A 26,811-nucleotide genomic window follows, 5' to 3' on the forward strand; every position below is an offset into this window, starting at 1 on the left:
GCATGATAGATGAGAAATGGCGCTAACTCTCCCACACTCACATTCTCATGACCAGCTGCCCCACATCCCTGTTACAGGTTCAGCCGCACTGTGCTGCCTAGAGGAGGTGCAGGTCCTGCTCTTCTAGTGCTGCAGTTGTTGAGAGGCTAAGTCAACTCTCCCCTCTGCCATAGGTGGCAAGGTTTGAGAGCAGAGAGTATCTTTCCCTCGCCATAACCACCACATGTTAGACAAGCGGATGGGACCAGCCTCTCCCACTCTCATGCCCTCAGGGTCAGCGCCGCCAAACCTCCAACAGGGTCAGCTCTGTCATACTGCCCAGGTGAGGTGCAGGACCCACTTGCTCTCTCTTGCGCTGCAGCTGATGAGAGGGAGTTTCATTTCTCCCTAGTGTTGCTGCCAGTGAGGGTTGGGTAAAAATTTGTTCATTCTTATCCTCTAAACCTTCATTGGTAAGAGGAGCCTGACCACGGATTTATATGAATAAGAGTAATAAAGTCATAATAAAAATGAGAAACGCAAAAGGGTCATTTAGAAGAGATGTACACAAATAAGTAGTACTTTGAAGAACTAAAAGGTGACAAATCAAAATTATACTGATTTGGAAAGTGTAAACCTATAGGGAGTACATGATCCTGTCTTGAGTTTTATTTTATAAAAGAATTAAATCATACAATATGCACACAAACACACAAGCACACATACACACATGTACTTGCACATGCATATGCCTAGTGTTTAAATTTTTCTCTTTTAAAAGACTACCAATCCAGGTGGTAAGTTACAGGAGGGTCAAGTATGAGCAGACAAACAGTCAAAAAAGAGGAAGAGCATAACATTCCACAGTGTCCTTAATAAGTAATTCGGAAACAGACCTTTTAATAATTCATAATTCTTGAGCAAATTATTACTTTTAAAAGGTTTATATAGTTAATAGGTTTATGAGACAGTTTGTTACAGCTGAATGTCTAGCATTAGGTACAGATTTCAATTTCTAACTTTTAATAATGATTTTGGAAAAGAAGTATTACATAAATGTTTCATCACTTTTATTACATCATTTCTTGTCTGAATCATTGGATTCACCAGTCTCTGTATAGCTCTTAAAATAATACCCTTGGTCGTTAATTAATTTGGAACTTTTTATAGAAGTATTTCCTATAAAGTATTCTTACTTGGATATTCTCGGCTAGTACCAGTTGCCTAACTTATTCTGATGGAAATGTACACTTTCTTGATATTACCTCTGTTACTATGAGTTGGTTTTGATGTTTCAGATTAGACGTTCTCAGACATGCTACAAGGAATATAGCTTTCAGAGTTTTAGATACCTTTATTTACACAAGTTTCATACATGTACTGGGAGACATTATTGCCTTATCTGGAGTAATTGAAATAATCCAAAGTAGTTATGTGTTTAAAGTTTTCTGCTGCTGAAATTGTGGAATACTTTCTGTTTAGATTCTCCTGAAACCTAAGATGTCAAGATCAAAAGTGACAAATACTAATTTTCCTTACTTCAGTAAAACCAGTTCATTCATTGGGCAAAATCATGCAACAACCCTAGAGCAATGTACTCTTTAATTTCTCAAGAGAAAAGTACATTAATTTATGTCTCCTGGGGCTGAATCCTTTTTGTTGATGTAATCTTGCAAATAAACTCTGTTAGTTTTACATTATTGATGAAAAATGGCATATAACTTGGAAATCAAGTAAAAGGGTAGGCTTATAAACAGAAAATAGCATAGATGAATGAATAATCAAGTTTTTCTTTAGGTGATATGCTAATATCTAAAGATATCCTTTCCAATTTTGGCAAATGTTCCAAGACGAATCTGAATTATCAATGGTGCATTCCAGAAGACTCTAGACAATGTGATTATCAATGTCAACATTTAAATAATATTTGTGAAACTGACCCATGGAAAAGAAAGTATAAAGAAAAAAATGAAAATAATTTTCTCTATCAAATTTATGGAAGATGTGTGAACCACCTGGGTGTATAAATAAAACTCCTTATTGGAGACATCTCAGATTACTTTAAAAAAAAATAATAATATTTGTGAGGGGTTAAACAAGCAGGGGATTAATATTTTTTATAATTTGAATTTTTCTATGTTATTAGGAAATGATTAGTTTAGCTGCCTCCCCTACAAAGATGAGAATATGATTTTGATAGAAAATGAAGCAAAACAAAATATAAAATTATCATTTTCAATCTGAAAAAATATTTTGTTTGCAATTTTATTAGTTTATAATCACTTAATTTGTTGATTTCGTAGAAACTTTTAAGGAGGTATAAAAATCATCATTGCAATATAAAATACTCCTTGAGACTGCAGTATAATTTATGTTATTTAACATATGTTAGTGTTATAAACTATAAATAATCTTTTTTTTTTACTTTTTTGTCCTCATAATAGCAAGTTTCTATCTGTCTAAGTACATGCAATATTTTCTTAGATTTTTCATATGATTTACAGAAGGATAGGTTTAATAATTTACAATATGACTCTGATGCTAGTTACTGAGCTGTAAGAGCCATTTACTTCTTAAATACAAGGTCACAGCTTTATTGTGTCCTTTAGTTCATGACATCTTCCATCAACATTTCTGGGTGAAGATTGATCTCTCCCTTCTGCCTGCCATCTAGATTGTCAGATATATAGTTTTATTAGGATTGACCTGTCAACCATGAGATGTTGTCAACCACAGCCTGGAAAATAAAAATAGTTCATATTTTCCCAAACTCAAAGTTGTGCTCAGGCAAACTTTTAGCATGCATGCCCCGTTAGGAGCTCCAGCAATGACCATTCATTTTAGTTCAAGACCAACAATCTTAAATTAAAAGCAGTATTTGTGATACATCATATTTGACAGGTAAATATATCTGTGGATAGATATAAAAAGTTCTTCTAGAATATAAGATACTATAGATCACAGGGATCAACTCATTTTTAGTGGTAACACTCCCATTGGAAAAATGATTGCTCTCATAAGTGAGGGTAGATGCTGTCCCACATTCTTCTGGAATATCTGGTTTAAATATTTTTAGAAATCATAGTTTTTGCTTGCTTCAAAAACTTCTCCTTCCCAAATTCCCAAGCTTACAACAGAATACTCTACTTAGAATTATTTAGCATGTAATAAAATATTCCATGCCTATAACAAGGCTATGATTTATGAGATAAATATTTTAAAATAAAGACTCGGTTACAGAGAAGTTAATAAAGTGTTTACTTAGTGACGATGATGATCTCGATTCAGTTCTAAGCACTGCACAGTACAGGTGTGGTAGTGCTTACCTACAATCTAAGCATGGGGGAGACAGAGCAGTAAGACGTTTAGGGTGATGATCAGCTTCACAAAACATTCTAGGACAGCTGGAACTTGAGGAGCAAACAAAGGAAAATACAGAATACAGTACAAAGTGGAACAAGACAGTGGGCTTTACGTTTAGAGTTTTAGGACAAGGATGGCCTTTCTAATACTGGGCAGTGGTGCAATGGAGAGCGTGTCTGACTATGGATCAGAAGATTCATTTTTATGATCATTGATACATACAATATATACTGAATGCCTATCATAGCTCATTATCCTCTGATTGTAATCCATAGTAAATAGAATTTAGTATAGGATTCTCATTTCTGCTTACCCCAGAGCAAGGATTGTGGTGATGGGCTGTTTTCACAACTGCTTGCTCTGTTTCGGTATCTTTGTTTAAATATTTTTTTTCATTATTTAGTCTACACAAGTAAAAAAATGTTAGGAAGAATTACACCCTTTCTTTCTTGTAGGAGGCCACTTGTTTATTACTGGTTTTTCAGGCCTGAAATAATCACTCAGAAATGATATTATTTGCAATACTGTTTGGACAATAGTGTAAGTGTATTTCTGACAAGCTCTTATATCTTAATTTAAACAATCTCTATTAATATGTGTGTTGTCACAAGGCTCTAGCTTACCAGGTAAGGGTCCCAGGTCTGTCTCCAGTGGGGCTACATGGCTTCTCTTCACTCTGCCTTCTTTCTCCCAGGATTTAACCTAGTTTTCCCAACATAGTTCTGTTCTGCCCTCCCATAGGCTTAAAGAAGTTCTTTATTAACCAATAGTATTTGCTGCCTATAAAGAGGAATCCCACATCAGTTTCTAGGTGTCTCCCAGGAATTCTGCTATAATAGATTTTGGTGACTGAGAGATTTAGGGCAACTTCAAACAGGGCAAGTCTCTCCTGACTGACATGACCAATAAACAGAGGTGGAGAAGACAAAGTTTAGTTTGCTTTTTTTGACTGACATATAAATACACTCCATTCTGGGAAAATATGTGGCCTCAGCCTGAAGTTGTCACTCAAACATCTTCCCCGGCTACTTTGGACCCCCTTGCTCCCGCCCTTATCCACACATCCACTTTCTTAGACTATTAAGTAGCTAATTCCTTTCCAGAAGCATCACATGCTTTCATCCTCATCTGCAAACACAGGTATCCTGGACACTTAACTAGAATTTCTTCTCATTCTTCAACTAATTATGTCCTGTTTAAGCAGTAAATTCACCACAGCAGTCATACCCTTAATAAGGATGTACTCTTCAATTGTTTCTCTTTAATGTCCCTGCCATACTTTAAGTATTGTTTTAGCATTAGTTATGTATACCATACTATCTTAATATATATGTCTGTTAGTCTTATATTAGAACTACATGAAAACAGAGAACATAATTTGTTCAATGATCTATATGAATTAATCAATATTCTTGCACATTAGATTTTTCCTTAACTATCAAACCATTACTTAGACTGCTTCACTATGTATACCAATAGTAAACAGGTAGAAGTACAAGAATTATGATTATGTTAAAAGATAATCCTCCTTATTGCTGAGCTAATTCTCCAAATTCATCTGCATTTGAGCTAAATTCATTCATATTAATTGAATATAATATTACATAGCATATGTTATTACTAGTATATACATATATAATATATATCAGTAAATTATTCAGAGAATATAGATTAAAGTCTCGACTTGTCCCTCACTAGGAAACCTCTAGTTATGAGGAAGTGCAGTTGTATACATGCTTTTGTAAATCAAAGTAGAAGCTGTCAACCTAACAGAAGTCACAAGGCAATAGCTATCTTGATGTCTTTATTGTTAGAAAGACTGAAAAACCATTAAGTAGTGTTATGGCTCAAAGTCTTGAAAAAGTAGTATGTCATTCAGGATTTCAGTATTTAATTTGTGCTACAGCATCATTAAAAGCAATTTCAAAATATAATAAATTTAAGGTAGTTAATTCCAATGCCTGCAGACCTTGTAAATCATGTAAATATATACAACAGGGATCCGTGCTAAGGAATCCGTTCTATTCCAGGAAATATCTAATTAACATTGACAGACAACAACAACAAAACAAACTCACCAAAAAAACTAAAATTCTAAAATCAAGCTATACTTTTCAGTAAGTAAAACAAGAATGTGGGCTGATGTCATGTTGATCATTATTAGAACAGAATATCGTACTCTGTTTAATTTCCTACAGATTTCTTTGCTTCATATGTGCCCACTTTCCTCCTGATTCCTTCATGTTCTGAATACTCTGCTGTGTCTGGTAGATTGCTGACCTTAACATTAACCAATAGTTCTGCTTACAAATTGCATTTACCTTCAGAAGAGTAAAAGCTAATTTCAGATAGCTCTAGGCCATCAAATGGCCCCCACAGTATTCAAATAGCCTCTCCACAGTTAACTGTGGTAGGGGAGGAGAAAATAGTAAAACATTTTAATAAATTCAAAGTGTTACATTCGAGGCACAGCTTTAGTTTGCATATTGAATAGGGTTTCTTTCAAGTTTCTGGGTCATCAGGCAAAAAAAGAAATAACAGATTTGTGAATTTATTATTTCACAAAGTCATGACACAAAACCTTTTCTGTGCAGGCAAATGCAAAGGAGGTTTTGCTTTTAAACATCACTACTGAATTTCCCCCATGTTATCTAAGTTACTGGTACCTTGCTCACAGTTTGGCAAACTTGCAACTCTTGGAATTTAGCAGTAGATATCCTTTGGAAGGATGTACGATACCATACCAGCATAAAGAAAATATTCATTTACACAAATGTTCGGCTGTTAAGAGAAGCATCTTTGCATAGACATTCATGGTTAACTCAGCAAGTATCAAATTTTTCTTTTGAAATATACCTAAAGTGAAAAGAAACCATAGTTTTCAGTTATTCACTAAAATGAAGAATATAAAGGAACTGTAAGAAAATGAACTCAGTTCTTAATTACTGTGATGTTTTCATACTCAAAGTGGATTTGACTAAAGAGAAAAGGCTTCTTGTATACGCTAGCACATATAAAGAATCATATCTGACCTACCAAATAATACCTTTTGATTTTTCAAGGGTTAAGGCTTAATACTTGTAAGTAACTCAAGGAAATTTAGCCTTAACTGTGGAATTCCAAAGGTCTAGAAAAACTCTTGAGTACTGTGATAGCCTTTCAGTTTGGGGACACAAATTAGGAGAATCATCTGTGCAATGAAAGCGAAATTTGAATGCTGAAATTGATCGCTGATTAAATAACACTTTGTGATGTTTCCTTTTACAATGCTCTAGTGTATTAACTTAAGTTGGATGCAATTATAAAATGATACAAGATTGTCAGTAAGAGCTTAGAAGGTGGTGATATAAAGGTCCCGGAGTTTTAGACTATACTTGGAGCCAAACAGTGAGTCTGAGATCAGGTAGGTCTAGATGAAACTTCGTCTCAAAATAAGGAAAAGAAATTAGCCCCATAGAACATCAAAGCCCTTCATATGGTGCTGAAACCCTGAATGTGCAATCTCTTTGTCTCCTTAAAAATGCACGGAATTGTCCATTGACAGACAATTTTACTGCCTTAACATTATTAATGGAGGTAAGTAGTTACAGAGTTCATAAGTATATACAGGTTGACAGAAAAGGTGAATATATTTTGCTAGGTTTTATGAATTTCAAAAAATGTTCATAAATGTACAAGATGTTATATCCAGCATAATATTTTTGTCACTCATATATATGACTTTTATGTCACAGGTGACTTTTATATATGTGTGCTGTAGACCAGGCTGGTCTCAAACTCACAGAGATCCACCTGCCTATGCCTCCTTAGAGCTGGGATTAAAGGTGTGTGCCACCACCATGGCCCAGCTATGTTTTTCTTTGTATATATCCTATAAAAAAATAAAAGGATTCTCATTCAACCTAGGCCTAATTGTTTAGGATAGACTAGTTAGCTATTGGACCCCTGGTATCAACCTGTGTTTATACATTGCTTTTTGTCCCTTCCAACACACACACACACACACACACACACAAAGACAGAGAACTAGAGTTACAATTGCTGTAATTTTGGCGTTTTCTTGATTAGAGGACTGGAACGCTGACCCTCATTTTTTCACAGCGAACAATTTGCTAGCTAATTCATTACTCTGTTCCCAGAGTAATGCGTGGTTTTTATCATTTTAAATACACTTAAAGAAAAACACACTAATAAAGTAACTGTTCTGAGGGGAAATAAATAAGGTGAATAATCAAATACTGAGGCAAGTGGAACTTTTTCTAAATGCTGGAAATCCATCTGCAGTGTGGTAGATGACAATGCATAGATCAGCCTGGAACTTTACTAAGTAAAATATTTGGAATCTAGCACTGTTGATAAAATCTTAGGCTTCTATGTGAAAAACATTTTTCATCTATATCTCAGTATACCATATGGCTTAGTAAATGCATTATTAGAACACACATTAAAAGAAAATAAAACCTCTAAAGTAAAGCATTATTGAATGTATACTTAAAGATAAAGCACTATTTGACTGCAGAGAAACCCTGTCTCAAAAAACAAAAACAAAAACAAAAAAAAAAAAGATAAAGCACTATTTGAAAATGTGAGAAGTTCATCGTGACCTTGGGCAGGTTAGTGCATCCTCTGAGAGAGAATCCTCCTGTTGGAAACAAGCACATGTGGCCAGAGCTAGTCAAAGACGTCTAGATGGGAATCATTGCTCAAGGTGAAGACTGAGAAGCGGTATTTTATATGTCTAACAACAAAACACGGGTGACTGAAATGTGAATATTTAAAAGTGACATCTTACATTATATGATAAACAATATAATAAGTCAAAATTGCAAAGTGTGAATTCATCTATTATATTTAGTACTTAAAACTTTTGCATAAAACTGAAATATTTTTATAAATTTTGGAAACAAGTTAAAGTAAATATACGGATACAATGTGAGAAGTTCATTGTTCATATATATACATATGCCCACACATATAGACACATATATGGACCGATGAAAATAAATATAGTATCAAATGTAAACTCCAATTTGATGGTTGTACTTTTGAATATGTAGAATGACTAAAAGGAACACAGCACAGATAATGCCATTTTGGGTTTTCTTTCTTTTGTTGTTGGTTTATCTTTTTTGTTTTTTTTTTTTTTCTTTAAGAAAAAGTCTCCTATAGTCCAGGCTGTCCTAGAATTCTCTTTGCAGCCAAGGATGGCCTTGAGTGCCATAACTTCTTACCTTCTGGTATTATAGATTTTTCATAATTTTCATAACTGTTAAAAGAAGCAGTTTTTATATAAGTCTTGACAAAAAAGTTGCCTCTGTCTTGTAAAAATAAGAATAATTTTACCTTCCCATCATTCAGATGCATTAAGTAAAGAGTTGTGAATTATGTTTTTCCATCTTTAAAAGTGTAAAGACTTAATGCCGTGTAACGATAAATATCGTGATGACTGCTATATTAACAAATCCTAGCATTAGTATCTCAGCTCTTTTTATTCCTATTATAAGATACTATGACAAAGAAAACTTATAGAAAAAAATGGTTTATTGGGCTTCACAGCTCCAAAGAGCTAGTTTTCATGTCCATCGTGAAAAAAAAAATGTGAAACTAGGTAGGAGTGTTGCTGCAGCAGCAGCTGAGGCACACATCGTTATGTAGGAGAAAGAAAAAAATAATCGGCAATGGTGTGGACTTTGGAAGCTTCAAAGCCCAATCCTGTGGCAAATCTTCTCCAAAAAGGCCACGCCACTAACCTTTCCCAAACAATCTAACCAACTAGGCACCAGTGTTTAAAATAATTACTCTACAGGTATTATTTAATTTAAACTACCAAAAAAATCTTGATTACACCCGAAAGAAATAGATCTTGGTCAAAATAAAAGTGCTCTCGCTGACGTCATTTGCAATTCTGTGCTACTTTTAAATCACCTTACTCAATGAAATGATTGCTTCAGTGATAATTTGGTTTGACTTCTAATTTGTATCATGCAGTTTTCCTCAGTTATAACTGGAAAGGAAGAAGAACTAAGAGACAATATTCACGTAACTATTGGCATTTATAGCTTCATTGCTGTTTCATTTACTTGATAGAGAGTTATCAATGTTCCTTCTTTGGTTCATAATTGCTATATAACAGTAATTATAATAAACCCTTTGCTTACAAATTACTTAAAAAGCCAACAGTACAAGAGAATCAACATTATTAACAGTGTTAAGATTCAGGGCACTTTAATACAGAAACCGTCATTCAATTTTAAATTCCAAACTATTTCCATGGGCTTTAAGACCATAGATTGTCTCTTGTATATAAATGTGTGACCCCAAAAGAGTTTTGAACACACAAAACTAAAAGGAGGCCAAATATCAAAGGGATATTAAATATGATGACAACCCCTTCCTGCCATTGCTGACAAAGACTTTCGAATCCTCTTGCTTTCAAGATTTAAAGTTCAAAGAGATATCCTCAAAACTCCTGACACATACATGTGATCCCATTAAACATTATGCTAATCCAGGCCAGAAATACATAGGCTATTAGTCTATATTCTTATAACAGTTCTTTATGGCAGATGTACCTACCAAATCAAGCCACCCAGAGAATTAAAATTTACGTTACATTATAATAAGAGAACAGAATGATAGTTTTGAGTAGTTGATTTTAAATTCTTTTTGTCATTAGTTCTCATATTTTTGAGTACTAGTTATTATTAACATTCACACTGTCATAATTCATTTTAACTATGTTTATATATTTACACAATGCTGAACATATAGTTCACATACATGCAGAAGTATATATGTTCATTTAAGTTAATTTTAATAATACATTTTATTTCCTCTTTGAAAATTTCACAATGCATATAACATATTTTTATAATAAGCACCCCATACAATTTTTTTGAGCCTGCCCCTAGGACTTAGTAATACATCTCATGTCTCCCTTCCAACATCATGAATGTGGTATTAATTTAACAGACAGTGGTTTCTAATCTGTGCTTCCCAAATAAACATGAGTAAAGAGCCATCAAATGGAGCATGGATAACCTAACAATGGCCACACTCCAAAGAGTCAATCCTCCACTTTTAGAAGTCCACAACAGCCAATAGCTCCTCAGGTAAGGGTAAGGCCTCAGAAGCCCCTTACCCATTTATGCTGGAATTTTAAGTGTTTCCATCCTGTAAAAGTAGCCACACCAGTTCATGCATACACACACACACACAAACACACACATATAATATCCCTATCATGTTTAGAAGACCATATTTTACAACACTGTCTACATCCTCTGTTACATTGCATTTCCTCTTTTCTAATGTTCCCTAAGCCTCAAATTGTTCTAATCTATTTGTTTTTATACTCACAGATCCTTGCTGTTCCAAACCTTGGTTAGAGATGTATTTTGAGTAAAGTGGTTAGTGTAGAACATTGTTAAAGTACTAAGATGGAGCGATTCTGAGTGCTCAACCATATATACACCACATATTACATATCAACCTTCCTCTACCCAAAACCTAAGGGATATTCCCTAAATTTTACCTACAATTTTACATATACAATTTGATTAAATCCCATGCATTATTATCTAATAATCAGTTTTAATTCATGTATACCAGTTCTTTAACCAGTCTTGAAATATTGCCTGAAAAGCATACCATATTTAACAGGAAATTTAATGGAAGTTAATACTACATTTAACTTGAAATATATACCAGCATTTAAAATGCTGTCCATTATCCTCTATTAAATTAAAAAAATCATAGTTTATTCCTTGTCACTTATTCTCATGCCATGATGCTTATGTTTTAATTAGCTCCATAATGAAACCATGTATTAAAGAGAAAGCTTCTAATCCAGCATTCAAATTTGAAATCTTAGTGGATCTGCTAAATCATGATGCAGATATTGTTGTTCCCTCAAAATCACTGTTAGAACTTCTTATTGGATGTTAGATATCAATTTCTTCTTTTTACTGTCTCTATTTTTGGCCACATATAGAGCTCTGTAGAAACATTTTGTAAACAGCAATATCTGTCCCATCTTATCAATACGTTAGTAGATTGTTGCAGATACGGGGAAATAATCTAATGTGGTTATAAAACTAGCCAAAAGAGAAAAATATCTTCAGTTTGTACTGAAGACCATGTATAAAGTAAAATAGAGCTGAGTCATTGGCCCTTGGTTCAGGACTTCTGTGAAAAGAAGAGAAAATATTTGCATGTTGGAGGATTTCTAATCAGGCAATTCATTTACAGCCAGTTGTGTTAAGGGCTTATTTCATCTTAAACATACCAATTGCCTGAAATCTATTTCTGTGTCATTGGTGTCTGTTGAGAGCCAGCATGAGGTTAAATGCCAATTCTAGTGTTAAGTGTTATTCTAGTTTATGTTTTTCTCTTCTCATGGTTAATTAAATGGTGATTAAAACATGCCCTATGCTCCTGGTCACATCAAAGTTAATGCATGTATATGCTTTCACATATTTAAAACTATAACCTACTGAGTCTGATTAGTGATTCCAGTTGTGGATGGGTATGGGGAATAACCCACTGAAGCCTGAGTAATCCACCATGGGCATTGTGTGGAAAAGTCCTACATCATCATCATAAATAATTGACCATGGGCATTGTGTGGAATAGTCTTACATTATCAGCCTGACTAAATCAAAAGACAGTTGAGAAGTTAAGAAGATGTTTCAATAAAAATAGTTATAGGCAAGCCTGTAGGACATTGTCTTAATTAATGAGTGATGAGGGAGGGTCTAGCCCATTTTTGGTAGTACCATCACTGAATTGTGTTCCTGGCGTTCTATCAGAAAGAAGGCTGAGCAATCCATGAAGAGTAATTAAGCAGCCATTAATAGTGTCCCTGAATGGTCATTGCATCAGCTCCTGCCTCCAAGTTTTTGTTATGACTTCCTTCAGTGATGAACGGTGACCTGAAAGTGTAAGACAAATGAACATTTTCTTCTCCAAACTGCTTTTGGTCATGGTGTTCATCACAGCAATAGAAATCCTAACTGATGTAGACATAAGCCAAACCAAAAAGAAAATAGATTCTTTCTTCCCCAATAGTTTTCAACTGTCATTAGCTGAAAATCTAGATATGGTACCGTCTTAGGGCCCCTTCCTCTCCATGCCAGAGTGATAACTGGATTGATGTTGTACGGTTTTGTACTTACAGCTATAGCTTCTCTGAGACCGTGAGTGTGCTAGTGTGTGTAGTCCTGTCTAGAACACATTATTTTAGAGGACTCTTCCCTAAACCTCATGCTGATAATCCTTCTGCTCCATCTTCTGTAATACCTAGCATTGGGAGGATGCAAAGTTGTTTGCTATAAGTTATATTTTTAAATAAATCTTACCCTTTTAGGCCATTTTATATATACATGGCTAAATATGTTTAAATAATATTATGCAGTTTATTATATGATAGTATTATAATACTCTCCTTCGATCTACATTTGTAGTACCTTCTTCAATTGCATAATTTTCTGTTGTTATTTGTATGTAATTGTCCAGTCTGTTACCTCTTAAGAATTTCAGCGTTACCCACACTTTATAACCATGACAGCATGTATAATGTGGTATATTTTTCTAATTGTTCTTATGTGTTTCCACTTTAAGCATTATTATCCCTGGACTGATTATCTGATTGACAGCAGATGCTTCTAAGAGGAAGAAGAGGAATCACAGAAGTCTTCTTTCCTTAAATCAAGTTAGCTTTTGAAAAGTAGGAGTAGATGGTATTACTAAAGTCATATGCTAATTAATTTCATTTCCATGGTTTCCATTAATTCTCATTCTTCTCATATCATAGCATATTTTTTTTTTACTAATTTTGCAACTGTCTTCAAAGTATGTTGTAATATTGAAGCAGCAGAGATAGCTCAGTGTCCAAGACATATCCTGTACTGCCATATCATGCTAGATCAGGTCCCAACAAATTCATATTGTTGCTCATATCCTCTTTTACCTCTAGTGACAAGCATGCTAGACATCTGTGTACCATCAGAACCTGCATACACACCTACACACACATATGCACACATGCACACATGCACACAAACATGCCCATGCATATGCACACATGCATCCATGCACACACGACTATGTGTATAGATATGAATATATAAAATATACTTGATGAATATATTTTTGTTGTTTGTGTGTTTGCTATTTCAGAGCTAACTGCTCTGTACTGAACAATTAAGGATTGTCACCCCAGAGAGAGGATAATTCTGGCAGGGGTTGAGGTTGGGCCCTTACTGATGAAAAAATTGCACACTTAGTACACAGGATTTGAATGATTAGTGCTGGATCTGATTTGAAAACCACTTTCCTACAGTCCAGCTCCATGGTTCCAGAAAATACTGCACACGATGCCAAGAGAGGGAAGCAATTAAACACTACTACCCAGCTAAAGCATCTATGAGTTACAGCAGTTACTGATAGGGCAAGACATTCTTAAAGGTGCTTAAGTGGTATTCACATAACAATGGCAACCAATAGCTGTCTAATTAGACTTAAAACCTACATGTTAAGAGAAAAATCAAGGAAGTATTGAAAACCTAGCCAGCTTCCCTGGGCTAGTGCAGTTATGGAGCTTAGAAAAAAAAATATGTTACTGACACTTTACACATCATACACACACACACACACACACACACACCAACTCCCATATATATATATTTATATATATATAAAGTATATATATATAAAGTATATATATATATATATATATATATATATATATATATATATATATACTTTAACAAAAATAGTTAACCATTGGAGAAAATTACGACTGGGCAAAATGTGTGGAGGTCAATAGATTGTGGGAAGCCCAGGCCTACAACTACATATTTTTCACAGCCTATGCATTTATATCTCAGGACCTCACAGAATATAGACCAAGTATTGTTAGAGGTGGGATACCAGAAAATCTTCTAGAAATGGCTTCATAGGCATCACCAGACAATGCCAATAGATTGAAATTGATAACAGAGAAGTAGGAACATTTTGATGGATATCAACCCTAGACAAAGAACTACAGGCAACTCATAACTGTTCAAAGGATAATTAAAAGAAATTTTGAAATAAAGTGTATTGTTATATTAAAATTCTTTATTTCAGTACTGTCTAGCCCATGTTTATGCAATAAATATTTAAAATTTGATTGAAATTTTGTATATCACTTTTAAAATTCATTGGTTATAATAAATAAAGACAGTGGTGCTTTTATTTCATTAAGCGAGCAAATAAATACCAAATGAATCCAATTTTAGTGGTTCTTGCTGTATTCTTAGATGTAGTCATTACAAGAATTTTATTGAGTATAAATTTACATATGTGGGTTTTCATTAGGAGTGCATTTAGTGAAATAAGCTACTTAATTCTGTGTCCTTTTCTTAGAGTTCAGAAAATTAGGCAAGATTTGCATTAGTTGTAAAATAAAGTGTGAGCTCTCTCTGAGGTTAAATTTAATTGATCTGCCTGCCTTGATCACTTATCTATGTGGCTGTTCTATCTGCCTTCCTATCTATCTATCTATCTATCTATCTATCTATCTATCTATCTATCTATCTATCTATCTATCATCTATCTATCTATCATCTATTTATCTATATATCTATCAATCTATCATCTATCCTACAAATGATAGTTTTTCACAGTGATATTTTAATAGAGTGTAGTAGGGCAGATTATCTCATTGAAAGATCTTTGATGAATACTTGTTCCTTAGATGTTATTTCAGAATTTTCTTTTTTTTGATTATTCAAAGTTAAAAATTTAAACTTTTTATATTTTCCCATTTCTTTCCTTGTCAGGTAAGAAAGATTTATAAATATACTCACCAAAATTAGGCTGAAATACTACACACGGTATAACTAGAAACAGAATGCTAAAAATAACACGTGTACTAGTCAATTAAATCTATCTACTGTCAAGTGAAAAAATGAAAATGTATTATGCATAAATGATAATGGATATTTGAATAAGCATGTTTTGGAATACACAAGTCTGCAATATATTTCTAGGAACAGAATTTATTTTTCTAGTGTTATACTTAATATATTTAGACCAAAACTATTTTACAAGAATAATGATGACATTTTATTTACATAAGCATAAACTTCATGAATTGTATTGGTAATATTTTATTTACTTACAAGATTTAATATTTTCCTAGTCATAAAATCAATATTAAAATATTTATTTAGAATTTAAAGTAAACAGAATGTAAATGTGATGATAGATCACAGTTTAATTATTTTGTCTATGCACATAATGTGTTTACTTTATTGAGTTTGCAATCATTTATCATCCTGCCATAAATATGTAATTTAAACACTTATCAGTGTTTTTACTGATTTTTGATTTCTTAGAAAGGAAAAAAATGCATTAACTCTTATACATTCCAGGCACGATTCTTTGCTGACATGATCTATTTATGTTCAATAATTCACCTCTCCTGTGTCACTCATACCAACTTGGTATTCATGTCTCTTAGTTACTTGGCATTCATCAAGCCTTGTTCTCTTCTTGGGCAGAGATTGAAGAAAGAAAAATAATCATAAATACTTGAGACTGTGGTGTGAATACACAAAGATCTGTATTATTGCAAGGACAAAGCTGTGTGCCTCAGACATCGGATGCAAAGCTTACACAAAACACCAGAAAGAATGAACCAGGGAGGAAAGGTTTGGTATGTAACAATAGGGGATGATAACATAGGGGCCAGTGAAAAGAAGGGGTCTCTGGCAGTGCTGTGTGATTTGGCCTTACTTGCCTAACAGTTCCACTGGTACAACCTCCATTGTCTTTCCTCTTCATCTCAAGGAGAAATGAGTGTGCGAGCTCTTCCACTGGAAAAGAAACCATAGAGTTGCCTGTTTGGTCTAACCTCAGACCTCAGTGACTTGGCAGTGAATACCTCCATTACTAATTTTTTTAGTTCCACATGACATTTCACAAATGAAGTTAGGGTGCTGCATAGTTAGGAAAAGACGACAGTGATTCAGGTTATATTTCCATATTCTGTAGAAAATTTCTTTAACATTAAGGAAAATAAATGGATGATTTGGAAAACAACACTCACATGATCCTTAAAATCAATAACATAATGAGCACATATTATACACTCAAATTTATTCAGTTCCATGAACCAATTACTGATATGAGAACTTTTTTTCATTACTTCATTAAATTGTTGAAGCAGGCTTTTGAATAAGATATCATTATTCCCCATAGTTTAGAGATAAAGAAACTATGGTTAAAATTAGCAAAGTTAATAAGAGATGGAGACGGTTTTCAATATATTCCTGTCTGATTGCAGAACCAAACTTAATAATGTGAATGCACCGATTCTATAACAATCTTTTAAAATAAAATAACATCTATTTTTTGTTTCTTCTAGAAAGGATATAATGACAATGGAAATTTTCATTAGAACAAAGTTTAAATCACAAAAACACGAAAGAAAACTTGTGTTTTCCATCATTTCTGAAGTACTAACATTGTAAGATATTTCATAAAACATCATCTAGTAAAGGTCTTGCAATTAAAGTTGATAAAGATTTTATTTTTTCCTCACTTAAATTAATAGTAATATTTAAGATAGAATTATTAAATGGTAACTTGATTGGTAAATAATAGCTAATTTTTATCATATTTTTCTTTGTGGTCATTTTTTACTCAGGAAAGGAAACAAAAACACCTTACAAACCTTCCTATTATATCTTCTTAATAATCAATTAAACATTGTGTGCAGATACTCAAAACCTCATTTATATATGAATTTCAAATCACTGTTTTATTTTCAATAAATCTGAAGCTTACAAAGATGAAGTACATTTTTAAAGCAAGATTTTCAAATGCGTATTGGTCAGCTCCACTTTCACACATCTGGAGGTGATGTTGTAGTTTACATTCTTCTCATATAAATTATTGCTAGGTGAAATATCCCTTTAAAAAGTTGTTTTGCACTTTTCATTAGCTTTATTTGAGCTATGTAAGATCAAATTATATTTAGCATTTTCTGGGGAGAGGCAGGAAGGAGAGAGAGAAAGAATGAGGATTAGAATATATATAAACATTTATCCATTATGAGACTAAACTCATTTCAAAGTTTAGAATGTTATTCTGGAAAGGCTACTATTGTTTACTGTAGAAGATACTTTAGAGAACCAAAATTAAAACAATACAAAATTAAACTTAACAAGAAATTAATCAAAATTTAAATTTTAATATTAAATTACAAATAGATATAACTTATGTGTCTAAAAAGAAAAACAGACTAATTAATGTTTCCATTGAAATATACAAGATATATTCATATCATATTTTATTTCTGTAGCAACTGAGTGAAAGAGTAGCAAATCCATACATGCTTATCATTATGTTGAATTTTAAATATAGGGAACTAGATGTTCCCTATGCACTCTACCATTTTTACATGTGTTAAGGAATTTAGGAAGGCCAGCTATACTGGTCATATTCCTGGGAGGAAGAACGATAAAGGAAATCAGCAAAGGTGAAGGGAGGGAGGAAGGGTAAAGTTGGCCATTAGTTGCCTAGGAAACAAAATGAACACATAATTGTCAAAAATCTACTGTGGAACTCATTACACATATGCTTCAGAGTAAATCTAGTGTCTGTTAGAAGGTAATTTGCTACCTTGACTACTTATGGTCACAGGTGATAATTGCTGTATTTAGATAAGAATGGGAAGTCATTGCTAGCAAGATGGAATGGAAATAAGGGCAGTGACCACGTGAACCACCTGGTTTCTGATAAACTTGACTGCTACTCTTCTACACATGGGCTTTTGCGCACAGGCACTGATTGATTTAACCTTGGCTATACACTCGTTTCTCTTCTAGCTTCCTTCTTCACTTGTTTTTGTAGCTCCACTTTTTATATGTAATAACATTCACACACTCTGAACTGAAGGCTTCTTAGACCAAATTACTTAATGCTGAATGAATCAGTAACAGTTGTCTTAGAGATTAAGGTTCCAGAGTGCATAGGCATATAAATCTTTCCACACTGTTCCTGATATTAGAGTTTGTTTATTGAGTTCTGAGGCTTGAATTTTATGCAGTGTTTTCCATTTGTGTACTGAGCTTATTTAATATAGCATTTTTCATTTATTTTTATTATTTAGTTTTTTTTGGTGCAATGTTGGATGTTTACTAGAGAAAAATCATTAAATTTAAGCAGGACAATGTGAACATTTCTTTCAAGCAGGAATTTCTATTATCATCATGATAATAATTTCAATAACGGAGGATATTGATTACTTATTTGTGATAACTTTTAATTAAATTTTTCTATACTGACACATAAAAGGGGATGTGATCTCTTGTTAAGTAATGGATTTCAATTTGTTCTAATAGAAATTGTATGGAAAGCGTCAATCTATAGTCTGAAGGGGATCATCATTGACAGGTAAAGGCTTTAATAAATTGTACATCCATATCGTCCTCAAAGCTGACAGCTTAGCATGATTACTAAACATCAACAATGCAAGACCATCACTGGGGGTTTTTTAATCGATGTGTAGCTTCTTTCCTGCCATATATTACACAAGGATTTTTTCCATTCTAATTTTCTATAAGAATAGTTTTTATCTAAATTGCAATATAACCCATGTTAAAATTCTCTCTCCTTTGTACTTCCTTGTATAAATTTCTTGTATGTGTAAATTTCTGCAGTTTTTTATGCAATGAATTTACTTATCAGACATATTATCTATAATCAAATAACAGGAATATTTCATCATTTTGTTATTTCTTACTTTCAAAACACATATAAATGTACATGGAAAACTAAACATATAAGTTGAAAGATTCACATTGATGTGAATGAGTTTCACATGTTTGAATTTTATACATGGACATAAGTTTGAATACATACTATTCAACTAAAGTGAATAAATTTGGATATTGATGCATCCTAAATTTTAGAACTGTAGAAAAATAATTCTCATTTTCCTAGAACTATAGTTAACAACTGTGATACTCAGTTTTTACAGCTTTTAAACAGTGTGGATTATATATTTTATTCATTATAAATGCAAAATTAAAAGATATGGAAATTATCTAAGACAATAACACCTAAAACACACCGAGAAGTGAAATGAGTTTGGTCAATTTTAAGATACTGGACCAGAATTCTCACCCTGCACAATAGAATTATTTGAGGTAAAATTGATTAAAAGAAAAAAGAAAACTACATTACGATTGACACTTAAGGGCATACTTGTAAGTCCTCATGGAATAGTATTTATTTAATTAAAGATATCTAGAAAATATGAAGTCACTCACAGTAACCAGTGCTCACATTAATATCCAACTTCAGCCTTCCGTGCTTACACTGAATTGCTCAGGCTAACACATTTTAGGATTTGTCTTATGTACGTCAACTTTCCCCCAGTGCTGTGTGTCATGTCATGTCAGCATCTTGTTGAAGACAAGATGTCATATTATTTTGTATACTTTTGATTTCCTTAGTAATGTTTATCAGGATCCAAATCCTAAAATTACTGATAAGCTGCAGTAATCTTTTCTGACTCAACACATGCAATTAATTCCTCAATGGGCACTTGAAAAGAGAAATGTAAGCATTTATATCATTAAGAAAGTATCATTAGATCCAAAGACAGGTTTGGATATATAATATGTGGAGTTATGGTGTTAAATTCTCAAAAAACAACTTAGTTCATTATAATGGGAATAGTACCTAATCACATAGATAGGAGATATAAATGTGCATATTTTAGACAGTGTCTTAAATTAGGATTCTATTGGGGAAAACCAAAATTTACACAGATCAAAACTGAAAAAGTTAACTCATATTTCTAAAAATGTTGTATGTAACCATGAATAACTATGTTAACTAGTAGACATTTTAATGTGTGATATTCTATATGACAGACAAGAAACAAGACATTTTAAATGTAGGGTGGGAAGAAAAATGAATTACTAAAATATGCAATTAACTTTGTCTAAATCATGTGGAATTAAATTGTATATTTGATAAATAATTCTTTAAACATTCATTTCTTGTTAATTTTAAAATTTAAAACCCATCCTGAAAAAATGTATATCCTTTCTTTTTTAACATTAGTTTTTAATTAACTTTATTCATTTAATTTACATCCCTTCTCTCCTCCTATTCCCTCCCCATAGCCCTTTCCTGTGCCCCCAATCCACTGCTGCTCTGTTTCTTCTCAGAAAGGGAAAGGCCTCCATTGGGAATCAGCAAAGCACAGCATATTAAACTGTGTTAGGATTACGCATCTCCCCTTGTGTTATGCCTGGGCAAGGCAACCCAGTATGAGGAACAGGTTCCCAAAAGCCAGCCAAAGCCTGAGGTACAGCCTTTGCTGCCACTGTAGACCAAACCACAGAACTGTCACATATGTTCAGAGTACTTAGGTCAGTCCCATGCAAGCTCCCTGGTTGTCAGTTCACTCTCTGTGAGCTCCTATGTGCCCAAGTTTGTTATTTCTAAGGGTTTCTTTGTGATGTCCTTGACCCCTTTAGCTCATACAATCATTTCCACCTCTCTTCAGCAGGATTTCCCGAGTTCTAAATAATGTTAGGTTGGTCTCTGCATCTGTTTCCATCAGTTGCTAGATGATGCCTCTCCAAAGACAATTGGATTAGGCACCAATCTGGTCACAAGGGATTACCAGTTCAGGCTAGGTATCCACTACTGCTAGGAGTCTTAGCTGAGGTCAACCTTGCAGATTTCTGAGAATTTCCCTTACACCAGGTTTCTACCCAACCTCAAAATACCCTCTCCTTTCCAATTATCTCTTTAAGTACTCTACTCTCCCCATCAAACTCCCCACCTTAAGCCTTTTATTCTCATCACTACCACCACCCAGTCCCTCCACAAGATCACTTCTATTTCCTTTTCCTGGGGAGACCCTTGTGTCTCCCTGTAGGTACTCCTTGTTGCCTAGCATCTTTGGGTTTGTGGATTATAACACTATTATGCTTTTCTTTACAACTGATAGAATTGAGTTCATGCCATGCTTGTCTTTCTGGGTCTGGGTTACCACACTAAAGATAAGTTTTTTTTCTAGTTCTATCTATATCTATAAGGGTTATGAGTGATGAATGTTAAAACATGGCAGTTAGTTTAAGAAAATTAGTTCATTGTAAACAAGTAAATAAGCTTACAATGTAGTTTACAGAAATTCTAAACCCATCCCTTTACTGAGGGTAACATAATGCCTCTGACTTCCATGTAAAATTCAGTTAGCATCAACAATTATATAAAAGATTTTTGACTGACTTCCTAGCAAATAAATTCTAAACTTTAAATGACACCACTGTGTTTATGGCTCATTTAGCAATGGCTATCCCCACACTTAGAAATAAGAATTTATTTATTCATTATTGATTATTATCTAACCTATATCTCACCTTATTCAACTCAATCCATTGCTTTGTGCTTTGTTGGTAGAGGGTTGAATTAAAAATAATTAACTTTACTTTTTATAAAATTATTAGATTTCAAGTTAGATGAAATTTTAGAATAATAAAAAGGCAAGTGGAGAAGTAATGAAATTTTACTGGACTCTTATACGGCATAGAGTTCCTATATCAATATTGCTTTACTTGAATTATAACAAACAATCTTGATAGTGTTAAGGTGGTGGCATCAGGGCGATATAAGGACCTTTGAGAAATTTAACTGATTACCCAATTTTATTTTTAAATTTAAATATTAAAGCCTTTTAAATTTAGCAAGAACTGAACATGCAGATGTAAAATTGCCACTTTTTGAAAATAAAACATCAGCATCTTTCAATACACTCACTGCCATAGATATTTAAATCTCATTTTGCCAAGAAAGGAACTCAGTGAGGTGAAAACAAGTTTGCTATGTGTTTAAAAACTGTACCTGACTATTTGGCAAAGTCAGAACTGTTTATTTCCAAGTTTGTAAAGTTGTTAAAATGAGATAATCATAAAAAAGAAAGCAGATAATTTCATGAGGTGATGTTGATTACATAGTAAGTTTCTTCTCACACCTGTTGCTCTAATTGGCAAGGAAAATATTTCTCTTTTTTCTATTATTGAATTCTTTTTAAGCAGAAATGTTGGTGTTCAACGAAGACTGTGAGTTATCTATATTTCTAAAATTGTTCCTCTTTGTTTATTTCATAGGTCAATCTCTATCCATGGTGCCTGAAGCCATGCACCAAAAGGGAGAACTTTATTTTTTTTTTGTTTGTTTTTTGTTATTTAGTTGTACATAAAACCACTTGTTTAATGCCTGTGAATTCTGAACAAGTTTGCTTGTGAACAAATTACTACATTCATTGGGGTGGGTGTATGAGTATGGCTGCCTAGACTCTTAGATCAACTTCATGTTAAAAAAAAACAGACTCAACAGTGAACTCAATAAATCATTGATTCAGAAATATTAAATTTACATTGAATATGAATCAGTCTTTCAAAGAATTACTAACTATGTAATCTCTTGTTATCTCCAAATTTGTATAATTTTATTCTAATTAAGAAAATCTGACTGTATTAAGAAGTACCCTTATCATAATTTGACTATGAAAATTGATTTATTATTGCTTTCTGTCTATGTGAAACAATTTAAAATAGTATCGTAGAAATTGTATGTTTATTTATAAAATGTATATGACTTATAGAAAAGTAGAATGTTGCAGTGTTTTTAAGTATTCTAATGATAGTCATTGGCATATGTTTAGTGTGACTACTAAAGGCAGGTGATTTGAATATAGATCAAATCAGAGAAAAATTGAATGTTATTGATTATGATGCATATATTTGTGAGCAATTGTTTTTTCACAGAAAGAATGATATATGAATTTGAATTATGAAGGCTAGTACAAAGATTCATATTTTAATTGATGACTATTATCTGATAATGATGTGATTTAGAATTAAGAGTAATAATCAGCACACATGTAGGAATGTGGAAGCAGAAGGAAAATAGATACACACAGGTATACATGATAATGAACCTTCATTAAGAAGTTGATGTGTTTAGATTTACCTTGGAACAACAACAACAAAAAAAAACTATGTCTTTATTTAGCAAGGGATCTCTAGAAACATTCAACAAATCAAGGAAGACACAACAACCTGTGTGTAAACAGTTCTAAATTATCGCCTGGATTCTATATTGGATTCTCAAGAGGAAAACGTAAATTACACACCAGTATTTATCTCTCTTAAGTTTTTAAATGCAGATTTAGAGTGACCAGCAACTCCTGCTGCATGTCTTTTTGGCATAGCAGACCATGCCCTGCAAAACACCCTTTCCTTTAGTAACCTTTATTGAATATTTTATCTCTCAATAGTTAGTAAATTATTTATTTTAGCATGTTAAAATGCTATCTCTCTGATCCACAATATGACTCAAGGGTCGAGTCTTCTCTAGAATTCACATCGTTCTGTGATATTTTGATCAAACTCTGACATTCCCAAGATAATCAATAAAATTTACTTTGAATCAGAGGGCAGAGCTAGTTACTAGCTGAACAAATTGCCCATAGGGATTTTGGAGGACCTAGGACATACAGAGAGAGACTAGAAGTAGTATTCAGTGACTAAGAGAGACTCTTGGTCCCTTTTTGGACTGAGAAAGGTGATTATTCAGGTTCTTACCCTGATATGTGACTCACAAGTTTCTATTGATAAAGAATATCTAGGTAAATGCTTCACTCATGGTGGAAAAGAGTACCAACACAGCTTGCCTCTGACCTCCACTTATATGCTGTGTTACAGGGAGACTTACATGCAGATACATATTTACAACTAAGTACATGTAATAAAACCTTATTCTTAAGTGAGGGAAGAAGATAATAATAAAAGTCAAGGAAATAATGCAGAATTACTGATTATAATTTAAAACACTTTCATTTTTCTTTCTCTCTCTCTCTCTCTCTCTCTTTTTTTTTTTTTTTTTTTTTTTGGTTTTTCGAGACAGGGTTTCTCTGCAGCATTTTTAGAGCCTGTCCTGGAACTAGCTCTTGTAGACCAGGCTGGCCTTGAACTCACAGAGATCTGCCTGCCTCTGCCTCCCGAGTGCTGGGATTAAAGGCGTGCGCCACCACCGCCCGGCTTTTTTCTCATTTTTTTATTAAAGATTTTCATCTCCTCCCCTCCTCCTCCCCCTTCCCTCCCCTCCCTTCCACCCATACCCCCACTCCACCCCTCTCCAAAGACAAAGAGCCATCAGGGTTCCCTTCACTATGTTAAGTCCAAGGTCCTCCCAGCTCCCCCTAAGTCCAGAAAGGTGAGCAACCAAACTGACAAGACTCACAGTGAGCCCGTCCATGCCGTAGAGTTCATGTTCATTGCCATTGTCCTTGGTTTCTCAGTCCTCCTCCACCGTCAGCCACATTCAGAGAGTCCGGTTTGGTCCCCTGTTCCATCAGTCCCATTCCAACTGGACTTGGTGGTCTCCCGTTAGATCTGTCCCACCGTCTCAATGGGTAAAAGCACTCCTCGTGGTCCTGGCTTTCTTGCTCATGATCTCCCTCCTTTTGCTCCTCATCAGGACCTTGAGAGCTCAGTCCAGTGCTCCTATGTGGGGATCTGTCATTTTCTCCATCTAATGCCAGGTGAAGGTTCTATGGTGATATGCAAAATATTCATGAGTATGGCAATAGGATCTGTACATTTCTGGCACCCTCTCCTCAGCTGCCCAAGGACCTAGCTGGGGGCGTCTTCCTGGAACCTGGGAACCCCTCTAGAGTCAAGTCTCTGCCAACCCTAGAATGGCTCCCTTGGGTGGATATGGGAACAAGGAATTACACTTTCATTTTTCTATGAAAGATTGTTAGAAAATAATGTTCCAATTCTGAAATTTATGTTACCCATCATAAATATTAATGAATGATAAATTTTATTTAAAAATTTTAACTGTATTTAATTTGGATGAAAATTTCGTCATTAAAACAATTTGAAGCCTTGAAATGAAATGTCTATTTTGAAAGAGAATTTCAATGACCGAATATACAGGTTTGAACACACAACAATAACATGGTCAGTGATGCATAAACTTTTAATAAAAATAAGATATGCTTACTAATTTTGACAGTATGAAAGATGATAACTTTGTTTAGTATTTGTGCAAACAATAGGAAATTTTGCTATGTAAAACAATCATATGAATATCATCACCTGTTATCCTAAATTTTATTCATTACTTTACAAAAACAAGGTAAAACAAAAAGCACCAAAGAACTAAATGAAAGTTACTGAATAGCAGAATCTGGAAAAAATTGTATTTCTGTAAAACAAAACATGACTTAATGTTAAAAGTAAAGGCATTACAAAATAGGCTCAGAATATTTAATGTGATTTTTTATTATGTAAGGGAAATTGAGCTTTATATTCACACATGAACATAGATTTCTTGAGAATAGGAAAAAAATGCAGAGTGAGCAGAAAAAATCAAAAAAATATAGGTGATATTTCTCATAACAATGTAAGAGCCCACAAAATCCTGGATATTGCACAAACATTGTCATTAAGAGCTAAATTCAAAAAATAAACTTAACCCATTTCTGTTAATCCATGTATGGCCACGTTGCTGTGGCTTACCGGCTAAAGTTCAGGTGTATGTCTCTGGCTGGGATACACCATTCAGTTTAGTATTCCCTTCATAGCTCTGTTCGCCTATGGTTCTGCTATAGACCCAGAGCAGTTCCTTTATTACCCAAGTGTAATCACAGCATATAGAGGGAAATCCTACATCACATTGATCTCAATATTAAGTAATAAATGGCTGCAAAACATTGTATTACTCATGGCTACAATTTGGAAATAATTTTATTTGGCAAATTATTAAGTAAAATAATAAAGCTAAATTTTAAATTTATTTTTTATGAACTTAGGTATCTGGTTACAAGATAAACATTCATTCAACAGGAAATAAAACTCATGAACAGTTCCATTATGTTGAGATTATTTTGTCCATGGTTACATTGAGAGAAACTCAATAGTTTCCTTGTACTGGGGAGGCAAAGTAGGCTATAGGTAATGAGGAAAATAAAAAAGTATGTCCATGTGTACACAGGAGAGAATTTGGAGTGTGTAATGTCGCTTTCAAGAAAAAAAGAAGACTAGTCAGAATATATTAATCCTGATTTAAAAACATCAGAAAACAATTAATTTTTATTGCTTTATTGAAGTATATATTTTGTTCACTTCCCTCCTTTCCTTTTCTCTCTCCTTCTACCCTCTTCCATGTGATCCACACTCCCACTTTACTCAGGAGATCTTGAAAAGACAATTATTTTAAATATCTTTTTGCTAAGTGTAAAAAGACATTGTGGTGAAGAAATCTGAATATAGCAGAGAAGAAAATCCTCACTAGAAAAAATTGAAACCACTGTGAACAATGAAAACGAAAACAGAAAATTAGGAGGAAAGATGACTCTTTATTAATGAGCTAGTGCCGAAT

The sequence above is a fragment of the Arvicola amphibius genome, chromosome 13 (assembly GCF_903992535.2).
Source record: "Arvicola amphibius chromosome 13, mArvAmp1.2, whole genome shotgun sequence".
Lineage (NCBI taxonomy): Eukaryota > Metazoa > Chordata > Mammalia > Rodentia > Cricetidae > Arvicola > Arvicola amphibius.